The sequence below is a fragment of the Eublepharis macularius genome, chromosome 6, assembly GCF_028583425.1.
Source record: "Eublepharis macularius isolate TG4126 chromosome 6, MPM_Emac_v1.0, whole genome shotgun sequence".
NCBI classification, from domain to species: Eukaryota; Metazoa; Chordata; class Lepidosauria; order Squamata; family Eublepharidae; genus Eublepharis; species Eublepharis macularius.
The window spans coordinates 6,947,500-6,974,585 of record NC_072795.1 but is presented as its reverse complement, the minus strand read 5'-3'; the positions used below and the strand labels follow the sequence as shown (position 1 = coordinate 6,974,585).

At 49.2% G+C, this 27,086-nt stretch overlaps 1 protein-coding gene across 2 annotated transcripts in view; it reads right to left on the bottom strand.

Annotated features, from left to right (window-relative positions):
* Positions 1-27,086, bottom strand: part of DIS3L2 (DIS3 like 3'-5' exoribonuclease 2) — a 312,241-nt gene that overhangs the window by 61,822 nt on the left and 223,333 nt on the right. The gene's annotated exons all lie outside the window — the stretch shown is intronic.

The window sequence follows — 27,086 nt, the reverse complement described above, 5'->3', positions numbered from 1 at the left end:
AAAGAAGAAAACAGAAAGGAGGAAGAAAAAAAAACACACACATTTAGGCTAACATTCTGAGCTGCTGAAGCAACCCCATGAAAGGCTGAGGGGAGAAACCAGCCTCACCAAAGACTGACACACAACCTCTGTGGCCTGGAACTTCGCACTGGCTTCCAAACCTCACGGAAAAGTCACATGCCTTGCAGAAAAAACACTGGCTTTTTCCACTCCTTTGTTACTATAAAGTGTTTGCGGTCACACCAAAATGGTGCGGCTCCTAACAGCTCGCCCCCTCCAAACCCACCACCCACACGCACCCCCTGCACCAGAGGAGTGAGCCGGCTCCCACCCACTCAGGCACACACACACACAAGCAAGCAGGATTCTCCGTCAGCGACTGGAGTTCCCACGAGCCTCTTTCTCCGAAAGCCCTGCCTGGCTGCACTGCAGCTCTCCAGCACAGTTTTGGGGGGGGGTGGGGCGGGAAAGGTGAGCCATCCTGCCTTCGGCGTGCAGCCCGTCAAGAGCCAGGCTTGCAGTTTGACCCCGTCTCCGGCAGGAGGCTGCAGCACTGCTTGGAAAATATTGGGGAGGATTGGCAAAGGGGTGGAGGGGGGGGGGAGATGGATTATTTGCTGGAAATCCAAGAAAGGATTTCGGAACAGCGTGTTGATCCTTGTGTCGTCCGAGGTCAGTTCATTTAAGGGAAGGAAGAGCTAATTTGGCTGTTTTGCGAAGAGAAGGAAACTTAGATAGCTCTGAACAGAATTTAGGAGAAACAGAAAAAGGGATTGTAGAGATTTTGATGACAATCTTATACAGACCCAGTAATGTAAACAAAGGGTTAGAATCCTAGGGTCAGAAAGGGGTTGGCTGGGGTAGGGAAGAAGCCACCTAAGCCAGCCCTCCATCTTTGAGCCCTGCATTGTTTTTACATTTATCACCCTCAAAGGTCACACCACGGCATGCCCCAAGCAGAGCACTGGTGCGATGTAGGAAAGCCTAAACAGCCAGAGTGGCATGATGGTCATAGTTTGGGGCTAGGATTGAGGAATACCTGGGTTCAAATCGCCACTCAGCCATGAAGTTCATCGGATGACCTTAGGCCTGTTACATTGTACAAATCCCAGGTGCCAGGTTACCATGGCACCTAGGAATTTCGCTATGCTGCCTGGTACTTTCAGCAATTATTTTATTGTAGCATCTCCCAGCTATCCTCAGAAGTACAAACTTTATTATTTCACCTAAGAATATGTTTTGCTCAATGACATTAAAAAAATAGAAGTATACGAAGTTCTTGTCATTGCTTGTTTATATGTTAATTTTATATCCCTCAGTGGTGATGGATGGATTCATGTCTTAACCAGAGGCTTCCTATACTGGCTCTAATATTCAGTTCAACTGAGCTTTTTTATAGCAATACTGAAGTTATGAGAATCTGAGGAGGTCAGAGATTAGCTTTTTGTTGAGGCGATGACGACAAATCCCATATTTATATACCACAGTAATTTTGTTATAGATTTAATAAACTTACAAGAAACTGGGAAGAATTTAGGGTTAGGTTTTGTGGTAGCAAAATAAAATAAAAATCCCATTAAAACTAAAATAGTCTTGCTCCTAAATAGTCTTGCTCCTAAAATAGTCTGGAGCCAAAAAAAAGTTTGTCGAGGTATGGCCGTATGTACCTCGTACAATTGCTGTGAGAGCAAATCAAAGGAAGGAAGAACCACTGACAACACAACCAGAGCCCCACCAAGGAAGGGGGGGGGATTTAAAAAATGCGACCCATAGATAGAATCAAACAAGTACAACAGAAGACCTGAGCAACTGAGCCAAGCCACAGACCGCTGAGGGGGAACGGGAGTAACTCATGACAGATGCTCGATCTGCATTGAGCCATGCCATTTCATATTGTGTGTGAGAGAGGTTTCATTTACTTATCGAGAAACTGTATGCCATGCCTCCCCAGAGACCTGCGGAAAGCAGCTCACAAAATAAAATACGCTAAGACGATAAAAAGCAGGCAGAAACAAAAGAGGAACCCACTCAAACGTACGTAAATATGATGGGTGAAAACACAAGAGTTGGGTACAAACAAAGTCAAGGAAACAAGAAATATATAAAGTATAAACATAATGAAATCGCATATAATCAAAATAATGGACAACAGTCAAAGCAATGTAACATCGTACAGGTAATTACAACCAGGTGCTATATCTAGAGCACTATCACCAGGTAAGTACAATGTGTAGTATGGATATTAGTAACAAGGTAAAGTCCATGCAATGACGGAATATTTAATTCCACAGGTGGAGAGGATGTAGAAGAGGATGCATGAGGCAGAGCCACAACGCCCTACAAGCAGCCACGGGTTTGTTTAGCTGTTTCGTCACCAGGACCTCTTCAGGGGCGAGATGTCTCCACCTATCCAGAAAATTCACAAGGTAACAATAGTCACCAACATAATTAAAACTGAGCACCATTCAAACTGTAAATCAACACAGTCAAGGCGGCGATTTTCATCCACTCCACCTGTGGAATTAAATATTCCGTCATTGCATGGACTTTACCTTGTTACTGATATACATACTACACATTGTACTTACCTGGTGATAATGCTCTAGATATAGCACCTGGTTGTAATTACCTGTATGATGTTACATTGCTTTGACTGTTGTCCATTATTTTGATTATATGTGATTTCATTATATTTATACTTTATATAGTCATTGTTTCCTTGACTTTGTTTGTACCCAACTCTTGTGTTTTCACCCATCATATTTACAAGACAATAAAAAGTAGCATTAAAAATAATTAAAGTCAACTAAAAGTAAAAACTCAGTCACAAAAGCACAGCTTCCCCTCCCCTCGATTGAAAAAAACTCTGCCTGCCATATACGAGCACATCAGAAAGAAACATTTATTGCAGTCCTTTCCCCCAGCTGCTACATTATTACATGCAAAGACTTTGCATGACCACAGACAGTACAATTTAGGGCCAATCGAGACAAGAGGGACGTTTCCAAGTTCGCCCCGGGGATGTGTCACTGTTTTAAAGAGTGGATTCCCACTTGGCACCTCCTTTAAACTGCCGTGGGAGACCGATGACCGCGGTGCGAGGAGGAGGAAGAGGAGGAGGAGATCCTGCCTTCCCCACATGCTGTTTTTCCAACCCAAAATGGTGCCGTCTGAGGATGGGAAAATGGTGCGGGAAGTCCGGATTCCCTCCTCTTCCTGCACCACGGCGGTCCCAACCAGAAGCAGCGCCACAGCAAGTTTAAAGGAGTTCCTGAGTGGGAATTCACTCTCTAAAGTGGTGACATGGCAGGGTCTCCTTGGGGCAAACTTGGGGACTCCCGCCTGTCAGAATGTCAGTTCCCAAGCCACAGCTACACCATGTTCTCCTGTTACGATCTGTAGTTATTTAGTTCTCTCCCTCCAGGCCCAGGTGCTGCCCAGGCCGCCTATATCCATGGGAACGAAGAATTCTTATCAGCCCGGCCGACCTTGATGTCCTCGCCTTCCCAGGCCTTCTAGACAGGACTAAGGGGTGTTTGAAGTGTTGTTACTTTCATTTTATGTGTCATTCTCAACAAAGCTTTGGTTCAGCTAAGGGACTCAAGTCCTTAGATCATGGACCCCTGTATCCTGAGCATAATCTTCCAATAAACCTTTTGAAACCAAGAGACCTTGTGCTTCTTGCAGAAGGGGGGAGACGAACTCTAGATAACTGGGATTCCATAGTCTGACAGCCTCGTCTAGTTTGGCTTCTACCGGACCACTTCAGAGTGCAAGTGGTGATGGTGGTTGGGGTCACGTGACAGAATTCTTCTCCATATTGGAAGAGGGGCATTGGCATATCGGGGTTCCAGCCAAGACTTCTCCCTGACATGCTAGCTTTCTGCCTGCGAGAGTCTGCCATGAAATGAACCCTCATCTGCAGTCTAAAGTGGTCCTTTTCAGACCCAGTGAGAGTGGGTCTCAGTGAAAATGAGGTGAGCAATAGAGTGAGCGAACAATTTAAGGATTATGGAGGGGAGACGGCTATTGGAGAAGATGACCTTGTCTTACTGTAGCTCGAAGGATTTTGAGTGAGAATAACATGGCAATAGAACTGATGAAACATTCGTCCCATGAAGAACGCCTGGAGAGAGACAGAGGTTGCCCCCCCCCCCCGCCTTTCTGGAAATTTTGAGCAGGGATGGTGGGTCTGACCTTTGCAGGCGGCCTACCACTGAGTGCAACTGATTCGGTCTGGAAAGGTTTCGGGCTCCTGGACTCTAGGGGGCAATTGCGGCCTAAAATTAATGGCCCATTAAAGAGCAAGAGGCTTTGCAAAGCCGTCTTTTCTGCCAGTGGACTCCTAGCACAGCCGGCTCATTAGACGCTGAGCCAATTCTCGCTTCCCTGCTGGACGACTAAACCAGAAAGCGCAACGCAGTGCAAGATTAAACTGACCCAAATTAAAGACGGCCAAATATGAGCAGCCAACGCAGCGGCTGAAAAAGGGGGTCAAAAACATTGCTGCACAGGTGAAAATCGGCAAGTCTACTCAATGCTGGCAGAGCCGAGGACGAACATGCAACCTCCCTGGCGCAATACGGGCCGTGCCATCGATCAACTATACGGACAACGGAAAAATTGAATGGCGGCGGGGGGAGCCAGAAAGAGCGAGAGGAATAGCTAGGATAACTGTTGCTGCCACATCACCTGTCCCCGTGGCTCCTTTCCGCTAGCAGAGAGGCTTTGCTCCCGCACACGGAGAATTCCTCTGGTGCACAAAGCTCTTTCACTGCTGCACTGAATTTTTCTGGTCCGGACAGTTCTCTTCTCTCAAAGCCTACTAAATGGTTCAGCTGCCAGGGGGATTCTGGGGTCTGCTTAAGCTGGTTGGCTGGTCCCAGTACATCTGGCACACCACCTCTGCCTGGCCCTTAGATGCCTGCTCTAGCATCACTGCGATGGTAAATAAACCAGCGGTTGGCAGGCAGCGGGCAGAGGCTTGCACGGTTGAAGGTTCCTACAAACCAATCAACAAAAATCCCTGCACACTGAAAACCAGAATGTTGGGTAGAAAGGTAGGCTGGAACACGTATGCGGGAGATGTCAGCTGAGTGTGTGTGTTTGGAGGGGCAATCAGGCACGTGAGCGCCTGCTTGCCTTGACACATCCAAGACCTCAGAGAGGACAAGGCCCTTGCCTGCCGGACATACCCTCTAGGATCCCTGTCTTTTTGACCTGGCAGCCAGGGGAGTATCACTGGGCCCATTCTTACTTATTATTGAATGGGGCTTTCTGCACTGAGCTCCCACTGGACAGAATCAGAGGGTGGCGCACATGCTAAGCCCCGCTCGGGATCTTGTAGTCAACAGATCAAGAGCCACCAAAGGGTCAAATCTAAGTTAATTTCCTTAACTGTAGCCTCTTGAAGGTGCTGGGCATGTTCTGCTCCAGACCAAGCTAGACAATCACCGTATCACACATTGCCTGAGGCCGGGGGCAGCTTCAGGACTGCGTGCGCACATCCAGACTGTGTGATGATGTCACGGCGTGTGATGTCATCACGCAGCATGCCGCTGTGAGCTGGCCCCATTAGCGCGGCAGGCAGCTGGGACGGCACGCAGGTGGCCTCCCAGCCCTCCTGCTCAGTTGCCCCGTGCCGCCCTGGCTGCCTGCCAAGCCTGGCCCGCAGCTGTGCGCAGGCGGTGGCAGCATGGGGCAACTGAGCGGGAGGGCCGGGAGACTGCCTGCTCAGACTGCCAGCATGTGCTCCCGCCCGGGCACAGCAGTTGTGCGCCAGGTGCGGCAGGGGCCGTGCGCAGGCAGCTTCCCAGCTCCGCGTGCGCGCCCTCTCCTCCAGCACCCCCTCCGGTACCTCATCGCTCGAGGCGGCTGCTGGAATGGCCTCCATGAACCGGCCCTGAGCATCCTGGCAGGGTAGAGATTTGAGCTTGGATCTCCCAGATCCTAGCCCTCACACATTAACCCCTCTATTGCACGGGCTCTTTACCCCTCAATGACCTCACATTCAATAGGACGCTCTTACCCATTCTGGCTCTCCAAGGCACATACCTGTATGAATGGTGAGTGTCATATCCCCACTTTATGTCTGCAGGCATTCCTACTGCACAGATGGGGAATCGAAGCGGGAAGGAGAGTTCCTGCCTGGGACGCAACGGGATTTGAACTGATATTTCCGAAATCCACCCCATAGAAAGCTTCGGTATTAAAAGCTCAGAATCAATCCCCAGCAGCTCCAGAGAATTTCATGTCTCTCTGCCTGTGACCCTAAACTGTCGCTGCCTGGCAGGGTAGAAAATACGGAACTAGATCAACCAACGTTCTGCCTCTGCATAAGGCAGCTTTCTGTGTTCACTAACCCAGGCAGCTGGCCACAGCTGCTGACAGCAGGCTTGGCAAGGGTTAGGCTGCCCCCCCCCCAAAAAAAACTTGTTGGAATTCAGGGCCAACGAAGGAGCCGTATTTATCTATCTATCACATTTCCCTCCCTTTCTTCTTCCAGAGAGGCTCACAGCAACGTACACGGTTTACTGCATTGTGTTCTACTTCTCTAACACATTTTTCCTGCATTGTTCAACATATCATGTCTAAACACTAATCTTTGTTTTAAATTTCTGTAATCCTAGCCCTATTACATTGCTTTTCAGACATCTCATCCTGCTGATTGCATTGAGTTATGCCGTCCACCTTCAGGCTGAGTGAGAAAAGTGGACCACAGACATTGCAAACAAATAAAAATTATCAACACAACTGCCATCCTGCAAAGTAGATTAAATTGAGAGGAATGTCAGGTTCTGCCCTGGGCGCAGCTATATCGGGCACCTGGGTAACCGCACCTGAGCTTGCTCCGCTGACTGCCCTGGGCAGACCCACCTGTGGTTCCGGGTGGTCTTGCTGTCTGGTTGTCCCTGACTCCTGTGCCCTCTCCCTCCCAGCCTGGGCTCCCACCCTCCCACTGCAGGAAGGGGCTGGCTGGCTTCCACCTGCCCTGTTTGACTCTCTGGGGCTTGGGTGTTTCTTTCCCTTCCTCTGTTGCTGGGGGTGGCAGGGTCTTGGTGTCTGTCTGGACAGCTGAGTGGGGGTCATCTGGCTGTCTCTCCTCCCCTTCTCCTGTTAAGTTCCGGGGCAGAGCGTCAGACCCCAGAAAAGGCATTAAGCAGAGACTGGCCCAAGTGCTCCCATATCCCGGGTCCCAGCCTGACAATCAATCTGCGACAACATACTGGTTCCCAGCCCAAATTGTAGGGGTCACCCAGGTCACATAAGCAAAGCTGTCTAATGGAGGGGTCATGAATTGCAAACACCTCCCGCAAGACAGACAGTGAGGCGAGACCCTGTTGGATCCTGTCAGAGAAAGCCATTTCTGGAATATATGCCGGCAATCATTTTGTTCCGTCAGCTTGCCACCAGGTTCAACTTGAAGCGGGAGGGACAGAAATCGAACAAATCCATCACCCCGCTGCATTCTTCTGCCGAAGCATCGCACGGTGCCGCAGCCGCCACGTTTAACAAATCGTCCTTTCCAGCTCAATGGCTTTTTGCACAAAAGGGCCCTTCTTCATGCTACGAGGGGGCGAATTCAGCAGGAATGTGGTTTGGGGTGTTTGTGGCAGCTGAGAATGGAGTCTCACCCACTGAGGAAAGCTCATCAATAAATTAAGATGGCAGCAGAGACTGGGGAGAAGGACGGGGTGCTTGAATAAGAGCTGCCAAAAAGACTAGTTGAGATTTCTTGGGGTGACAAATGCTCTTGGCAGACAGTGCTGAGCCATACCAGAGGCAGAAGCTGAGCTGAACTGGCAATTATGTTAAAAATGACATAATTGAGTGAAGTTAAGGGGTGTCCTTTCATATTGAGTCCACAAAAGTCGCTAGCCCTCAATGATATTTAATGGCCCACCGACCCTCTTGGATCTCCATCAGCCGTTTGTGGTGTGCCGATATCCAGAAAAGAGGAAAGAAAAGTAACAGAACCCACTTCTCCCAATTTACATCTTCTCAGCTTGGTTACCTGTAAGGAATTTCCTTGTCACTGCTGGCAACACACCTGGGTTAGATCCATTTGGTCAACAGAGAAAGGCGATCACGTGCTGTTGCAGTGATGTACAGGGTACATGCATACCCAAAGATGCGCATTTTCTGCATTTCCTACCCCTAAGCATTTGTCCCGTGCTCTAATCAAGCTGCATTGTACCGTTGCATCCTGACACCCTTTCCTGCAACATCCCTCCCACCTTCTGACTGGGATAAAAAGGTTCAAGGTTCTCCGTTCATACCTGCATCTGACAAAAGGGCTCTTAAAATCTTGTATCCTGAAAAACTGGGTGGGTCTCGAAGGTGCTACTGGACTCTAATCTTGCTGTTCTACTGCAAACCAACACGGCTACCCACCTGAAATTACATTCTGTGTTCATTCATTTTGATTCACTCCTACCTCCTAGTTTCATTGGGCCAAGGTCAGGAATCTACTTTTCATCCTCAAGTAGGCACAAAAGGGATAAGAACAATCCAACCGTTTAATGACTCCGATCAACAGCAGAACTGGCCGGTAAAACATGCTGCGGGCTAACGAACCCATTTTAAGAGATATTCGGTTTGCACTAGAGATGGGCACGAACCAGGAAAATGGTGGTTCGTGGTTCATTGTGCTCAAGGGAAGGCAAGCTCACCACTACCCCTCCCCTTTACCGCCCTTCGGGTAGCAAGACAAATAGGCATGGTGTATGTACAGAGATCAGGCTTCGAGGGTTCGAAAGATAAGGAAGCTTAATAAAATACATGATCTGTTCAAGCACCAGACTGGGCAGGGAGCTGGGGAAGAAGAACAGGCGCTGCCTTGTCCCCTACCATGTCTGCCGCTGATGTGGCAGCATTGCAGCTGGATGGGGAGAAGAAGCAGTAGCCACTGCCAGATGAGTGGACCGGGGTGGGGCTTGGCAGGCAAGGGGCAGAGGATGGGATCCCCCCTCCATGCTTCTCATAGGGTCTCTGTTCTTCCTTTTCTAAAATAAAAAGCCCCAAACTCCTTAGCTTTCCCTCCTAAGGCGATTCCAACCACTTGTTCACTTGGCTTTCCTTTTTCAGCACCTTTAACAGAGGCATCGTAACTTTTTTGAAATACTGCAGCTTGAACTGTACACAGTATTCCAAAGTGGCCACACCATGGATCTATACAACAGCATTACGATGTTGGATGTTTTATTTTGCAAAAAAAAGTCTATATATTCCAAAACTCAGTGTCCTATATAAATTTAACCAGTTTCTCATCAATGAGAGGACCCATCCTCTTATCCCATGATGGCAATGTTTACTCAGGAGTAGAGGCGGGCACAAACCAGGAAAATGGCAGTTTGTTGTGGTTCGTGGCTTGTCATGTTTCACAAACCATGAACCACCATGAACCTGCCGGGTTCATGAACCAGTTTGTTTGGTTCGTCATTTGTGGGGCAGCAGAAAGTCTGCAGAAAGCCCACCCCCATCGCCTAGGTAGATTGATCAGTGCCAAGCTGTCTGCAGTGACTAACCGAAAAACAAACCAAACAAACTGCCCTAAAAATCATAGCGGTTCATTGCAGTTCGTCAGAAATGAGGTCCGACGAACTGCCGGTTTGTGAACGAAAAACCGACCTGTTTGTGACGAACTTTGGTTCATATTTCGGTGTGTGCCCGTCTCTACTCAGGAGTTTTTGGTGATGGCCTTTATCAAAAACTTTTTGGAAATCCAAGTATATAATGGCTACCAGCTCATCTTTATGCACATGTGAACTCTAAAAAAAAATCCAAAACATTTTGTGAGGCAGGACTCTCTCTTTACAAAAAAACGTACAGATTCTTTCTCAGTAATGATGGCTCTTCTTTGTGTGTAATAGTTCTATCTTTAATACATTTCCACTAATTTACTCAGAAAAGATATTTCCTGGATCTTCTCTAATGTTATGTTTGCAGCTTTCCAATCTTTAGATACAGAGGGTGCTTTTAGCCACAAATAGCATATTACAGTCAGGAAATTAACAATTTTGCATTTGGGTCCCTTGAGGACCCAGGCGTATACACCATTCAGACTTCTGGGGAGGGGCTATGGCTCACTGGCAGAGCAGCTGCTTGGGATGTTGAAGGTCTCAGGTTCAACCCCTGCCAGCTCCAGTCCAAAAAATTAAATGGTAGGTGATGTGAAAGACCTCCAACCAAGACACCCTACAGAGAGGCTGCCAACTTGAGTAGACAATCCTGACCGTGAGAGATCAAGATCGGTTTCAGCCTCAGGCAGCTTCACGTGTTAAGTTTTTTATTTGCAAATGCAGTAAAAGACTAAAGCAGTAAAATTTTCTCTCCTCCCACCTCTATTGGACTCTGTTCTTCAGATACGCTTCCTGAAAACAGCATCTCCAATGTGGATTAACTGCCCTACACTTCCACAGTGAATCCTGACGCAAAGCGCTAATTCAGCTTCTCTGCAATCTTGTAACACGCCTTTTGTCCGTTTGTCTTCTAATAGTCCAACTAATTCCTTCATCAGTTTCCCTGCTTCTGATGTATTTAAAGAAATTCTTACACTAAGGCACAAAAAACCGCCTCTCTTTAAAAATCGCCAAAGAACAAACTTGATTCTTTTAAGTCCTACCCAAGGTCTGACGCTGACCTAAAAACACAGCACAAAGCTCCAAAGGACCGACACCCGGCTTTTCAAACCACAAAGCCAGAGCCTTGCTCCAGTAACGCAATCGCTGTGAATTCTGGCTGCCCGCCCTTCCAAAATACAGCCATCTGCCCAAGTGCAGGATCTTCAAACTGAGCTTCGTTCGGGGCGGACTTCCCTGGTTGTTAGCGCTAGAAAGTTCTGCAGAACTGGACGGTACCAGGAGAAGTTCCAACGGCCTTCATTCATGCTTGTTCTGGATCATATGTGCAAGCATCCATTTAAGAAGAAATGGTTACATGATTGTTCTCTGGAAACAGGGAAGCCATATGTCAAAAGGGGGCAGGATTTCTTTCCCTCTTGAAGAACAAAGAAACTCCTCTTGGACTTTATTTGGCATTGCTGTTCCACTTTGATATTTGCAGGCCAGGACGGCTTCCAGTTAGCTTGCTGGATTGGAGAGGGGGAAAGCTGCTGATCAGATCAGAGAGTGGACTTTGGATACTTAGTGGGACTTTGAAAGTGTCTGTTTGGAAGACAACAACTCATAATTGCCTGAAGTCACCTCCTGGCGGCCTTCCAACTTGCGGAGGCTGATCCAAGGCAGCTAGCCTCACTGGCCAAACTGCGTCCCTTTCCATTAGGGGCTGTTATCTCACCCTAGATATCCCGACTTATCAGGAAGGGACCCTGTGATCTTGCTTGCAGACTGCTGAGGAAGTGACACGCGCAGTTTTGCCAGCTGAGTTAGGACAGGCACAACTAGCTGGTGAGCGGACCATCAGACAATCACCTCACCCGTTGTCTTCCTAGTTTGGGTTATCTGAAACCCGGATGTCACTCGCCAACGACAGGTGGCACGAGCCAGAACAAAGCAACAGCAGTGTTAGCTCAGCATCGAATGTGCGTCAAATGTGGCAATTGTGGGACATCTTTGCTGCAAAGGATCGTCTTACGTGACAGGCCACGATTAGTCTGGGGAGAGGCTGTGCCTCAGCGGTAGAGCATATTCCTTGGCAAGCAGAAGACCTCAGGTTCAACCCGTGACACCGCCAGCTAAAAGGATCAGGTGGTAGGTGACGTGAAAGACCTCAGCCTCAGATCCTGGGGTGCCACTGCTGCTCAGAGTAGACAATATTGACTTTGGTTGTTGTGGGTTTTCCGGGCTGTATTGCCGTGGTCTTGGCATTGTAGTTCCTGACGTTTCGCCAGCAGCTGTGGCTGGCGTCTTCAGAGGTGTAGCACCAAAAGACAAAGATCTCTCAGGGCCAAGCTACACATGACGAATGACACTTGAACGGCAAGTGTATTTCTCCCTGTTCACTTGCCCTACACTCAATCCACTTGCCGTTCAAGTGTCATTCGTCATGTGTAGCTTGGCCCTGAGAGATCTCTGTCTTTTGGTGCTACACCTCTGAAGATGCCAGCCACAGCTGCTGGCGAAACGTCAGGAACTACAATGCCAAGACCACGGCAATACAGCCCGGAAAACCCCCAACAACCATCGTTCTCCGGCCGTGAAAGCCTTCGACAATACAATATTGACTTTGATGGACCAATGGCCTAATCCAGTATAAGGCGGCATTATGTCTGTGTGCATCTAAGCGCAGTGCCTGTTTGTTACTGTGACATATGCCAGGGAAGTTTTCAAGCAGGCCATGAAGGAAGCAGCCCTCCCCTTTTGTTCTCCCCAGTATCTACTACTCAGATGTAGACTGTTCCTAAATATGGGTGTGTGTGTGTCGTGTTCCGATAACATAGCTAATTTTCAGCAACAGCCCTATGTAATCCGCACACAAAGCGTTGCGAGTCACCTGGGGCACACAAGGGCACGTCTGCGTGCGCATGAATTCTACCCTCTCCGCCGACCAGCTCCTTCTTCAGGGCAGGCAGAGCCTGTATCTGCCTCAGGCTGCTCTTCGTACATGTGTGTATTCAGACTGTTTGGGTTAATTCCTATACCTGAGCACTGTGGGACTGCCTTTCCCCAGAATTTGTGGCACCCTGGTTCATAAGCATGAGTCCTTGGACACAAAAGAAGGCTTCCACATACCTTATTAGGAAAGAAGTGGCAGGTCAAGGGGGGGCAGAGGCCCAGCTGTTTAAAGGCCCATATGGATGATCATTCTCCCCCCCAATAAGCTTCCAGGTGGGCATAGTTTTAATAACAACAACAACATTTGATTTATAAACCATCCTTCAGGACAAGTTAATGCCCAGTCAGAGCGGTTTACGTGTTGTTATTATCCTCACAACAATCACCCTGTGTGGTGGGTGGGGCTGAGAGAGCTCTGAGAGAGCTGTGACTGACTCAAGGTCACCCAGCTGACTTCAAGCAGAGGAGTGGGGAATCACACCCGGCTCTCCAGGTTAGAGTCCTGTTGTTCTTTGGTGTAGTGGTTAAGAGCAACAGCACTCTTATTTGGAGAACCAGGTTTGATTCCCAACTCCTCCGCTAGAAGCCAGCTGGGTGACCTTGAGTCACTCACAGTTCTCTCAGAGCTCTCTCAGCCCCACCCACCTCACAGGGTGATTGTTGTAGGGATAGTAATAACATACTTTGTAATAACATTCGATTTATATACCGCCCTTCAGGACAACTTAACATTCACTCAGAGCAGTTTACAAAGTATGTCACAATTATCTCAACAAACACCCTGTGAGGTGGGTGGGGCTGAGAGAGCTCCTAGAAGCTGTGATTGACCCAAAGTTAACCAGCTGGCTTCAAGTGGGGAATCAAACCTGGCTCTCCAAATAAGAGTCCTGCCTCTTAACCACTACACCGAACTGGGTGAGCATTAAGTTGTCCCGAAGGGCGGTATAAAAATGAATGCTGTTGTTATTTACCACTAGGGCTTTTTTTCAGCTGGAACGCGGTGGAACGGAGGGCAATCTAAACTCCCCTCTGTCTGGAGATCAGGGGGCGGGGCCACCGGCCATGCGACCATTTTCGCCAAAGGCGATTTAAACTTTAAAAAAACTCCCCCCTTGTTCCAGCTGACCCAAAGTGATGTCATTGTGCGGTCCTGAGTTCCACCACTGAGTTCCACCACCTCTTTTCCCAGAAAAAAAGCCCTGTTAACCACTACACCGAACTGGCTCTCCCAGTCTGGGCATGCATTTCCTTTGCCAAGCAGGAGCGGTGGCTTAGTGACAGAGCACACACTTTGTATGCTGAGAGTCAGAGGTTCAATTCCCGGCACCCCTCGCTCAAAGCGTCTCCAGCAATGGTGTGGTCAAGAAAGACCTCCGCCCTGTGGCCTCGGATGGCTGCCCCCACTTAGCACAGAGAATATTGGGCCAGGCAGATCCATGGCCTGGCTCAGTATATAGCAACTGCCTATGTTCCTATCTTCCCCATGCTGCCGACTCCGTGCAATTTAAATTAAAAACATTCCAGCCCTGAACCTGTTTTTCATTTCACTGTGTCCCTTCAATGACGGATGCATGAACTCCGCCTACCCCCCCATAAAGCACTTTGTCACAGTGACCTTGGCTCCTGCCCTGCAATAACCTTCCCCACTTGAAAGAAATGTAAGTGTATCTTTCTCACAGGCCTTCCAATGCTGACTTGGTAGAGCATCTTTTCCCCTCATTGCTGGAAAGTCAAGACATTGGCTGAGTTAACGGTTACAGAAAGAAGCCGACACCCATTCGAATGAAGGCAAGTGAGAAGGAAGGAAAGGCACATGCCTGCACTTTTGCACAGAGCCCTGCGTACAAACAAGGTTGGGTACGTGTGCTGAGATTGTCAAAACAGAGGATCGGCATGCACAACTTTTCATTAAAAAAATCAAATTTCTAGTCCTCATGGGCTGAGATAATATGCTTAAAAAGGGGAAGACGGCAGAGTGAGGAACTAAGCAGAGCAGAATTTCAAACGGAGAGAGCTTAAGTTCAGCCCCAGTTGAAGAAATTTGATCAGACTGACCCAAATGTGCTTCATTTGCATAATTAGCACAAATCCTAGAATTCAGCTGTTCAAGGCACCGAAGTTTTGGTTGCCCCTGGCCAGAATTCTGATTTATTTCAGCACCTTTGACTGTACTACTTAACCAGGGATTCAATGAGGGCTTTTTTTCCCCACTGTTCAGCGGCTGTGGTCTCGGTTCACAAGCAGCACGGCGTTCTCCTGCCAAACTTTTTTCGTGTTTTTTTTTCTTTTTAAAATAAAAAAGGCCTCCAATGTAAATGGTACTTTTAAAGCCACTTGCAAATCTAGGAATTTTTACGTCACTCTTCCTTCCACGTACCCGATCTCAACCACAACAAAGAAGAGTGGTGGGAAATTCAGATGGAAAACCGGCGGCAATAGCCTGAGTTGCCGCCAAAAGAAGGGATGTTCGCTCAGCTATCCAGCGTTGGGTACAGTGTGCCTATAGGACTCGAGAGATCTGAGTTCAAACCCCAGCCAGAGCCAGCCTACAGCTCAGGGGCTGATCTATAGCATACAAAAGATGCACCCCAGCAGGCTAAGAGACCCTGCCAGGAAATCCTGTGATACCCTTCTCTGCAGCATGCCTCATTGGGTCTTCTAAAGAATTACTGTTCCATGTAACTCCCAGCACTGCTTGTGAAGCTGGACTAGGTCTACCCCCTGCCCAGCCTCAGGGATGCTTGGCACTGGCCCGAGTCGGTAAGGCTCAGCCTATGTTCCTGATCTGATAACCACAGTGGTCTACCTCTCAAGGGTGTTGTGAATACGAACAAGCTAATCTGCAAATCATGAAGTGTGCCCTGACCTGGATAGTCCAGGTGAGCCTGATCTCGTCAGATCTCAGAAGCTAAGTGGGGTTGGCCTTGGTTAGTAATTGGATGGGAGACCTCCAACAAAGTCCAGGGTTGCATAGGCAGGCAATGGCAAACCCCCTCTGTGAGTCTCTTGCCTTGAAAACCTCACCAGGGGTCGCTATAAGTCAACTCTGACTTGAGGGCACTCTCCATCACCACCATGCATGAAGTGCATATTCTGGCCTTGGAGCATAGTTCTGAATCACCCCCCACCCCACCAACCCAGAATGGGATGGAAGAAGCTAAAACTAAACCAAAGAATTACATCAGGCATTAGAGGATCAAATTATTCATGGGGGTGAACGCTAAAAATAATCCTCTCTCTCATATATAAATATATATTTTCTTTTCAGTAGCTCGGCTTCAAGTTCTCTATACTCCCATGACGCCCACGCCTTTCTACTGGCGAGCTGGGGGCTTCGTAGGGTATAAGCCAGTCTCCAATTTGGCCGGGCTCCATTTCAGAAGTAGGTTTTAAGGAGAAGAAACGAATACCACATTTAACAGAGACACTCAAGCTCTCAAAACGAGCGATTTATCCAAAAAAACTTTGAAAAGAGGAGATGAACAGCTCTCACAGCAAATTTTCCATCGGTGGTGTTTTCTTTTAAGGCTTCCACCCCATCCTTGCTCTTGCCCTGGAAAAACACTCAAGGCAAAATTCACAGGCCACGGAGAAGCAGCAGGGCGACTCTCCGCTCACGGCAGGGGGGAAATGGCCTTCCATTTATTAGCTTCTCTTATTTTGGCAAACCTTCTCTCCCTTTTCTTGCAGACAGAAGAAAGACCGGGAGGCCAGGCGACCAAGCAGGGGACTGGACTCTTTGGGGTACGCAGAGGACCGAATCTGATGATTAAATTAGGGAATGCATGACTACGTTCCAAAGCGCGTCGTCACTCAAGGGCTGGACAAAACCCACGGCAACAATGTGCAGCCCAGCCCAAGAGGTCACCTTTAACGTGATTAGCTATGGGCGCTCGGAGACGAGATGGCTGAAACACCAGCACGTTAAGACCCCCATTATTCAGGGCGGAGATCAGATGCTTTGAGCCTTTGACGCACTTCAAATCTACCGCAGATGCCCACTCGACATTAAGTGATGTGCCCAAGGCCATTGAGAAACAGGACGCATAAAGCGGGCATTCAGGGAAGGGCAATTTACCATGCCGCATTGTTCCCGCCTTTCCATGGCACCAGCGGGGGTAGTCCCCAGGGGGCCCGGAATTGACAACAGGGGCACCGTCATAAGCCCTCTCCCATTCTCCAGCCCTGTTCTGCCTAGACTTTTCAACTCCTCCTGCTTGCCTTTGCCAACAGAGGTTTTGCCTTTGAAGTCACAGAAAGCTCCCTCATCTATCACTGACACCAAGGTTTCAAAAGGACCAGAGGCGACTCGCTCCGGTGCAATGGGAAAAGCTGTGGCCGTGTGGCAGGGAGGGGGCAGAAGAAGAGGGATGGCGCCAGAGGAGTACCAGGCAGAGTTTCCATTACCACCTGGACTGAGCGGTCTGAGTTTCAGGCCTGTGGAGGGTGCAAAACAGAGAGGGGATGGGGGGTCGGGGGGGAAGGTCCACTGCTTTCTAGGAGTTGTTCCGTGTATACAACAGCCACCCCGTCACTTTGTTTGGTGACCCTCTCCCAAGCCCATTATTGTCACAGTATCCAGATTCCGGCATCTGTGTCCAGGTGGCTTCTCCTGGTGTTCTTTACGGGGAACTAAGGCAGGGCACAGAGTCCATGAGCTAAACCGCACGAGACGAATTACACGAGGGCGCTCAAGGGAACGGAGACGCAACGTTAACCGGAAAGCGTAGTTTGAATTTCACCTCTACAGAGCCAGCTAGATCACTTCCAGAGGGTTTGTTAATTTCACCTCTTTGCCTCCCCAAAGGTTCTGTCGATTATTAACAAACCCTCTGAGGAGCGATCTTTGCCGGCTCTGTAGAGAGAGGTGAAATTCAAACTACACTTCCCGGCTGACATTGCACCTCCCTTCACTGGAGCGTCCTCGTGTAATTCGTCTTGTGTGGTTCCAGGTTCAAACCCCACCCCACCCTGCATCTCCAGTTAAAAAGATCAAGTAATAGGTGATCTGAAAGGCCTTTGGACTGAGACCCTGGAGAGCTGCTGCCAACAGTGCTGACAATATGGATGGAGCAATGGTCTGATTCAACCCAAGGCGGCTCATTCAATGTCTTTGGAGTCCACCCATGAATGAGGCTGCCTGCCCATCTCTGTATGAGTCACTGCCTCCACTTGGAAGTTAGGGAAGCCCTGTTTTTAGTGAGAGAAAGGAACATAATTCAGGAATAATAAATTATAGAAAGTCATCTGAATTCTGATCAGATCCTCTCTCACAATGGGAAAAAAACCCCAAACTTTTGCTGAAGGAGGATCTCCCCACACACATTTTAAATCCTGCTCTGCAGGAGTCCAACCCAAAGCTGTAAAGAGTCCAGCAGCACCTTTTAGATTAACCAACTTTATTGTAGCATAAGCTTTCGAGAACCACAGCTCTCTTCGTCAGATGCATCTCCATCTGACGAAGAGAGCTGTGGTTCTCAAAAGCTTATGCCACAATAAAGTTGGTTAGTCTTAAAGGTGCTACTGGACTCTTTACTGTTTTGCAACTACAGACTAACACGGCCAACTCCTCTGGATCTACAACCCAAAGCTGTTTCCCATTTAACATCAATAGAAGAGCAAAGGCCCCGAGCTCCTGTTCCTTCTACAAATGTACAGCCCCTGGCTCCTGTTCCTCCTGCAATCCATCACCTACCCTCTGTGTCAAAGACAGAAAAAGGACCAGAGGCAGGAACAGTGGTTGGCCTTTGATGGGACAGCGAAGCAATGCTGCTTGCCAGTCACTAGGGGGTGCCTTACACCCCTAGATCTCTTCTCACGGGGAAGGTGGAAATGGATGGAAACTGCTACAGGGCAATGACCAATAAGTTATCTAAGCAGGCAATCGTTAGAAAGGGGAAAATGCATCACACGGCAAGGCTAAAGGTAGGAATGAGTTGTTCAGCAGATGATCGGGAGTTTCCAAACTTTGTCCTCGCTAGCCTCGGTGGTTCACAAAGACGAAGGACTGGTTCTGACAAACAGCAGACGAGAGGGTGACCCTGTAGGTGGGGGGTTTGTGCGACCAAATGTTCCCCTGTGCTAAGCTTTCAACTCACACAGACTACTAGGGGGGGGAGGGGCTTTCTTCCTATCATCCTGTTGTCAGATGCAAGCGATTTCTGAGTGTGGAGGCACGCACGCTGTTGTGTGAAATTCAGAAACGGCTGCTGAGAATCTCTTCTCTGATACAGGGCCAGCGACTCCGCACTGGGGTTCCAGAGGAGGAAAATCCAAAGCACCCCCACACCCCCGATACAGAAATGCTCTGTAGGCAAGACCCACAGAAGCAGGAATTACGCAAGGTGTACAGAAACGAAAGGCATTCTTGATTTCAGCGTGGCATTCTGCAGTGTCGCTGAAGCTCAGCTGGGCCCTCTTGCCCGGCACAGCTATTCGGGATCTCAGGGAGAGAAAGCATCTTTCCTAACACCTGTGACCTAAGAAACATTTCTGTTTCCCCTGCTCCCAGAGAGGATGTTTCATAGAGTGAGGCTGAATAAGTGCTCCCAAGCAGACACTGGCTACACACACACACACAGGCCCAAATGCATAAGCTACCAACTGGTCTCATTATCACACCTGCAAAAGGCCTGTCCGGTTGACTTGGAGGGAAAGAAGAATAGATGCAGGAAATAGGATGGCACCAGGCCTGCTTTTTGACTCCTGCCCTGGCACCCCTGCTTGGCTTTGCCCCCAAACCCCAGCCTTCAGGCTCAGATAATAAGTTGAGGGGCACTGTCTCTTCCCAGCCCAAGGGCTGCATATACCTTTTTCAGGTTTTCCTCAACCCTAGACCATTCAGAAGGGAGAGCGCTCCTATCCCCGTTATGGGATCCAACTACCCTACAAATTAGAGTGAATGAGTGGCCCAAGAGACAGGCGGGGTGTTTTGCCCTCACTACAATATTATTTATTTAAAACATTCATCAGCTGCCTTTTGTCCTTGCAGGAACTCAAGGAGCCTTACAACATAAAACAACAGCCATAAAATGAATTTTTAAAAGTTTTTTTAAAAAGCCATAAAATGGAAAAACAATGTTTCAAAGCACAGTTTAGAACTGCCAATGGACACAGAACCATAGAGTTGGAAGGGACCTCCAGGGTCATCTAGTCCACCCCCCTGCACAGTGCAGAAAATTCACAAAACCCCCTCCCCAGCCCAGTGATTCCTGTTCCATGCCCAGAAGATGGCAAAACACCTCCAGGATCCCTGGCAAAACTGGCCTTGAGAAAACTGCTTCCTGATCCCAAAGCGGCAATTGGCATTACCCTGGGTGCGAGGGAAAGGGCCACATAAAAACTAGAACAAATTATGCACCTGAGTTTCCTTCAGCAAACCTAAAGTGGAATGGATGAGCCTCACTCTGGGAAAACCACCTTTGCCATTATGGTGCCTCCCCTGCCAGGTAAGCATTATCCTCTAGCAATCTTCCCACAGGAATAAATGCCATCCACGTAACTGGGGGCGGGGGGATCTGCTGAAAACCCCCCTAGCAGGCTGAACCTGCTCCTTGGTCATGTCCACCCCACCAACTGAGACTCAAACCTCCCACCTGCACAACGCCGTCCTGTGTCTCTTAGCTGCACCCAAGGAGACATGGTCAACTCACAACGGCTGGAGGATTCATCTCCACTCAGCTCTTCCCTCTAGGCTACAAACCAGAGTTCCTCACTATGGTGCCTTAGGGTGCACCCCTTTCGGGATGCCTACCCAGTGTTTTTAGAAAGTGGGAGGGGCCAGCACGGGGACGCGCCCAGCAGGCCACTGGAGATCTGACTAGCTGTGCAGATTTTTTAAAATGTTGCTTCGGCAGCAGCTGCTACCATCGCACCGAGATCTTCGCTATGTGACTGGTGGTAAGGGGTGTGTGTGAGCAAGAAAATATTTTTAAACAACATGTTCATTTACAAAGACATCCAAACAGAGCTGCTGAAGTGTTACTCTTAGAGTTATGCGTGACTTTACTTCCTGATATTCCGGGCTGGGTTGGCTCTGATTCTTGCAGCAGCCGTTTTACGGTAGCACCCACCACCCTGTGTCAGAATCCCAAAGGCGCCCACAGGCTCAGAAAGGTTGGGGACCCCGGGCTACACACAATTCTTCGCCAAACAATATGTCGATTTTCACATTATACTCATTGCTGACCTACTCGAGCCTGCGGTTCCAGGTTAGAGGCCCTTAACCAAATGCAGCAAATGTCTTCCTAGCTCTGAAGAAGGCTCTATTTGTTTGAAAAGTGCTAGGGGAGCTGAGACTCTCATCCCCCATCCCTGACAGCTTACCAAGCCCCTCAAGACCCCTAGGAGCCCCTAAGAGCTCTGGTCATGTGTTTATGAAGCCCCCAGCTTCCTGGGTTCTTTTGAGTGTGTGTACCTCCTTGGTAGGCAATACCGGACACAGGCAGGTAAAATATTACTGGAGATTATTCAAGAAAGACCACAGGAGCGTATGCAAAGCAGAAACTGCTCTTAAAAAGCATTTAAGCAAGGCAAGAAAACAAATTGCAGCCTGCAGTCCTAACTATGTTCTAGCTAACTAAAATACTACTGGCTAACTAAGCATTCCCTGAGTTGGTTCCAAAGCTGGTTGACCTTACCAAAGTCCATCCATGCCAGCTTACTCTAGGCTTCCTGGAAGTGGCACGGAGCAGAGGAGCTCTCTCTCACACACACACTGCAGGTAGTTGGCGATGGCTGCAAGGTAGTAATCTGATAAACTGCCTAGAGACAAAGAGGCTTCTTGAAATCTGAAGGGGCATCAGCCCAATCAGGGCATTGGTTATTTAATTGGACATCACAGCCTTGTGAAAGTTTAGGGAGTCTGGCTAGAGCTGAGATCAGCACCAGCCTCTGGCCTTCCCACGGCCACTCTCTCACAAGAAGAAAGCAGCCCGGGTGCAGTGAATTAACAGAGCTTGGAACTTTCCAACAAACCGGCCTAGCAAGCAATCTGCAGGACACGAGGCCTGAACCCAAGTTTTAAACCTAGCATTCTGTATTAAGTGGCGCAAGGCCTGGTCCTTACAGCCATGTAAAGGGCTCATCGTGCGCCAGATGTGGCTTGTTGCTTTCCACTGGACAACCCTAGAATGAAATGGAGAGCTATAGTGGGCCAGAATGTTGGGATCTGGCCTTTATTGAACACAGTTTTTAAAAATTAAGTATTGCAATTCTCTTCACAATCAAAATCACTCCTGTTGGAACCTGAGTGATCGATGAACTCATTTGCCCCAAGTCAGCTCATTAGTCAAAGCAAGACATGAACCCGGATCTCTTAGCTGCGTTGCAGAGCATGCAAATACACATCATTGCCTTTGCCCACATCCTCTTTCCCATCCCACCCAGCTCCTGTTATTTCCTTGATTGGAAACTTCAGAATGTAAGCTTCCTGGGGCAGGGAGCGCCTCTTAGCCCATAAAAGCACCAAGCACACTGGTGGTACCAAATAACATACTCCGAGTGACAGATGAGGTGGCTTGAGAAATGAGAGTTAACATTTAAGAAGGTTTGGGGGGGGGGTCAGAAAAGTTTCACCTTCGCCTTCTTTTTCCAATCTCTGTGTCTCATCGTAATGAACTTTCACCCAGCCGTTGCTGGCAGGTGAAACAATACAGCCTTTGACACACGTTTCTACTGAAGGTGGCCCAGATCACATTAGTCATCAAGCAGTGCGTCAGGGCAATGAAAAGAAATAAGCACTTGGGCCACCTGTAAAGAAGACCTGGGAGGAAATTATCTCAAGGTCCAGCCCAGATCTGTTTGAAACCCGAAACAACCAGAAGCATCCTGTGTCCAAATCAACAAGGCGAAAGACTTCAGGCAAATCGAAGTTAAAGGCTTCAGTAAAGTCAAACATTGTCCCTTCTTGCAAGATCATTCACGTTTTTGCCTGAAAATTTGGGGACTATTTTAGCTGGAAAACGTGGCTGCTGCCCAAAAAGCTCTCCCGTTCTTCTCTTCAAGTTTTAGGGCAAGTTACCGTGTACCACTGTGCCATCCGCACCATTGTGTGGTATAGGGATTACGCCGTTCCCTTCGGCCACTCTTGAAACGGCAGGGTGGTTCAAGTTCTGGGTGGGTCAGCCTCCAACCTACTGCCCATTACAATAGTGCAGGGCTTTTTTTCTGGGAACAGAGGTGGTGGGACTCAGGACCGCACAATGCCATCACTTTGGGTCAGCTGGAACAAGGGGGGAGTTTTTTAAAGTTTAAATCGCCCTTGGCAAAAATGGTCACGTGGTCGGTGGCCCCGCCCCATGATCTCCAGGCAGAGGGGAGTTTAGATTGCCCTCCATGCCAGTGTCTAGAGATCAGGGGGCGGGGCCACCGGCCATGTGACCATTTTCAAGAGGTGCCGGAACTCCGTTCCACTGCATTCCAGCTGAAAAAAAACCCTGGTGATACGATGGGCCTAGAGGGCCTATGGCCTGATCCACCGACGGAACATTATGTTCTTAATCCTTGCTGAAAGATGAATGAACACTTGGGCATGCCAGAACAGCAAGTCAGAGGGATGCCCCACTGTCATCTCTAAGGTCAGCTGCGAGCCGGGAGCAACTTCTGAATAATGTATTGTCGAAGGCTTTCACAGCCGGAGAACGATGGTTGTTGTGGGTTTTCCGGGCTGTATTGCCGTGGTCTTAAGACCACGGCAATACAACCCGGAAAACCCACAACAACCATTTTGAATAATGGGTTGCGCATAAGAAATCCTAAGCAGGGCTCCATTTGTGAAACGGGTCTTTCCCTCCTTCCGTTTCAGAACATGACGTTCCCTCAAAATGCTGCTCCTCGGCTTCCAGAGACCTCCAGGAAAAGGGCTGGACATGATGGGGAGGTCTGCAGTAGGAGGCGGGGATTGTCAGTGGAAAATGACCCAGGATACTTTCCAACACCCTCCACGTGCTGCGTTTCAGGTAGCCTACTCCCTCCGATTGGAGCAATGCAGAATTTTCCTTCTTACTTGGGCTCTCTGGGCTGTCCAGGACATGGCACGGAAGCAGAGCACATGCTTTGCACACCAAAGATTCTGTTCTTAGTATCTCCAGTTAAGAGGATCTCAGGGGTGCAGGACTGGGAAAGGCCCCCTTTACCTGAAGGCTCCAAGAATTGTTGCCAGTCAGAGAAGGCGGCGACACTGGGCTAGAACGCCCAACGATCTGAACTCTGTACGGGGCAGCTTCAGGCATTCCAATGCTCATATATGAGCTAGAGGAGACAGGACTCAGCCAAGGAAGAGCTGCAAGGAAGAGCTGCAATTTACGTTCTTTAGGGCTTTCTAGGGTTAATTAGATTTTAATTGCATTTTAAAGCCGCGTTTTTAATCTCTCTGTTTTAATATATCGTCCCACTGGGAGGGTGCAGGTTACAGATTCAAAATGAATACAGATGCATAGTAAAAACGACCAGTGTTTAAAGGGGATGCAAAAATAATTTACTGAGGGTGCAGGAATTTTGACTCCACTCCCCCAACATACTAGGATTGCCAAGTCAGGGTTGAGAAACTTCTGGATATTTGGGGATGGAACCTAAGGACGGCAGGGCTTGTGAAGGGACCTCAGTGGGGTATAATTCTATACTGTCCGCTCTCCAAAGCAGCCATTTTCTCCAAGGGAGACCAGCTGTAATTCTGGGGAATCTCCAGGCCCCACCTGGAGTTTGGCAACTCTACCCCACACACACTCCTGTTATTATCATACCTGAGGGACCGCCTCTCCCCGTATGTACCCCGGAGAGCTCTTAGATCTGCAAGTAAACACCTACTGGTGGTCCCTGGCCCCAGGGAGGCTCGGCTGGCCTCGACCAGGGCCAGGGCATTTTCTGTCCTGGCCCCCAACTGGTGGAACTCTCTGTCGGAAGACACTCGGGCCCGCCAGGATCTTGTATCTTTTCGGTGGGCCTGAAAGACAGAAATGTTCCGCCAGGCATATGGTTGAGGCCAGCACTGGATCCATCTAATTAGCCTCCCTGCTGGTCTCCTGTCAGTGGCGGGGTGGGGTGGGGGAGCATATGGTCCATCTGCCTCCCCATGCGTGAGGAGTTAGAGGTTCACCAACCCACACCTCCACCCCTTGTGTATGGTGGGCAGGGAAAGGGGGAAGGGTGCCCCACCTGGAATGTGGATATCCATGTTTGCACTGAGATGCTATTTTATTGGTTTTACCTATTGTACCTTATGATTGTAACCCGCCCTGAGCCTGCTTGTAGGGAGGATGGGCCAAAAATCCAACAAACAAACAAACAAACAAACAAACAAACAAACAAACAAACAAACAAACAAACAAACAAACAAACAAACAAACAAACAAACAATGGTTGTTGTGGGTTTTCCGGGCTGTATTGCCATGGTCTTGGGACCCAAGACCACGGCAATACAGCCCGGAAAACCCACAACAACCATCGTTCTCCGGCCGTGAAAGCCTTCGACAATACATCAAACAAACAAACAAACAAACAAGTACCAAAGAGCAAACCTGCTGCTCAAACTGCATTGCTAACTCAATTCCAGCGCTCAAAATTATCACAGGGATTACAGGGGAGATGGCCTAGAAAGCAGGGGAGATGGCCTAGGAAGCAGGGGAGATGGGAGATGGCCTAGGAAGCAGGGGAGATGGGAGATGGCCTAGGAAGCAGGGGAGATGGCCTAGGAAGCAGAGGAGATGGCCTAGGAAGCAGGGGAGATGGCCTAGGAAGCAGGGGAGATGGCCTAGGAAGTAGGGGAGATGGCCTAGAAAGCAGAGGAGATGGCCTAGGAAGCAGAGGAGATGGCCTAGGAAGCAGGGGAGATGGCCTAGGAAGCAGAAGAGATGGCCTAGAAAGCAGGGGAGATGGCCTAGGAAGTAGGGGAGATGGCCTAGGAAGCCATCTTTCTGGGCTTCCTCACTTATTGAAAGCTACTGAGCAACTCCGTTCCTTGCTCTGCTTTCCACTGGGGCCTTTTTAGAAATGGCATGCTGCCTTCTTGCTCCAGGAGAATTCTATGGACCTTGAGAGCACGGAGAGAGTGCAGCCGCTACGGTGTTTTTAAAAAATAAAAGAAGTCCTTTGTAGGACGGAGGGGTGCCTCAGAATCTCAAAGCACAAACCTGCAAAGTTCTGGGAAAGTGAAGGAAAGGGGGGAACCTGGAACTCTGCAATGACAAAAGTTCACAGATCCAAATCCCTGGACCATTTGCAAGCATTTACTCGGAAGAAGAGACCCATCCTCCCTCCCTCATCTCCAAGGGGAAGGCAGCAGCTCGGAAAACTCACAGGCATGCTTCTGTGGCCATCTATCTTTCTCCCCTCCGTATGTGCTCTTTGTCTGCTTTATGGCTTTCCAGAGTGGGACCCTGATCAGCTCCCAGCCCCAAAGAAAGCGTTCCTCGTGAAATCAATCTCGGGCAGACGGGTTGGCAGCAAGTGCTTTTTAGGCAGTTCAGTACCATAACCAAAGGAAGACAACAAGAGAGGCCCAGGGACTCCGCCACGGAGAATGGAACAGCACTGGGAAGTACTGGGCGGGGGTGTGGGGTGAGGAGCTAGAAAAATGCACACTGCCTGGGAAAAGGACCATGGCCAATGCACACCTCTCTGGGCCACTGCCCCTTTCTCTCACGTATCTTTATCTGCGACCCCTCAGTGGAACAGGCTTCATCGGGAGGTGGTGGGCTCCGATTCTCTGGAGGTTTTTAAGCAGAGGTTAGATGGCCTTCTGACAGCAATGCTGATTCTGTGAACCTGGGCAGATCATGAGAGGGAGGGCAGGAAGGGCTACATCAGTGCTTAGTTCCCATGGCCCCTTCTTACATGCCCAGGGTAAGGCCGATCGCCACCTTGGGGTCAGGAAGCAATTTTCCCCAGGCCAGTTGGGCTAGGGATCCTGACGGTGTTTTGCCATCTTCTGGGCATGGAGCAGGGGTCACAGGGGGTGTGTGGGAGGGGAGGTAGTTGTGAGTTTCCTGCATTGGGCAGGGGGCTGGACTAGATGACCCTGGAGGTCCCTTCCAATTCTATGATTCTATGCTCAAGCATTTGGGGGCAAGTCAGCTTCTCAACCCAGTCACTCCACCCCCCTGATGATGCAGGAAGTCATATGGGCAAGAGCGTTGCTGAAACAGCAACACTGTGCTCCTCTGGCAACAGTGGCAACAGCAAGACGTCTCCAGCATCCAAAGCTTGAGCATTTCTGGTCCCCTTTGGCTGTCATAATGCAGCAGCACCAGAAAGATACCCAGGCAAGCTGGCTGACGGAGTCTCCTACAACGCCCAGAGCGGGGCTCAGGCCGCAGTTGATTCTGGTTGGAACTACCCTTCTGGTTACAGTCAAGATCCTCACACTGTACCCCCAGCCCTGTGTGTGCAACACCAGCTCCTGCACTGTTGAGCAGAAACAAGACGTGTGCCATGTGCTCGCAGAGTTCCATTTTCTACAGTAAGGAGAGGGACGTCTGACAAGTGTGCGGCAGCCCTCTGGACTGCAGACTAGAATTAAGATGTGCCACTGGTCTGCATCATGTCCTTTTCTGAACATCTCTAAACCTTTGGGGC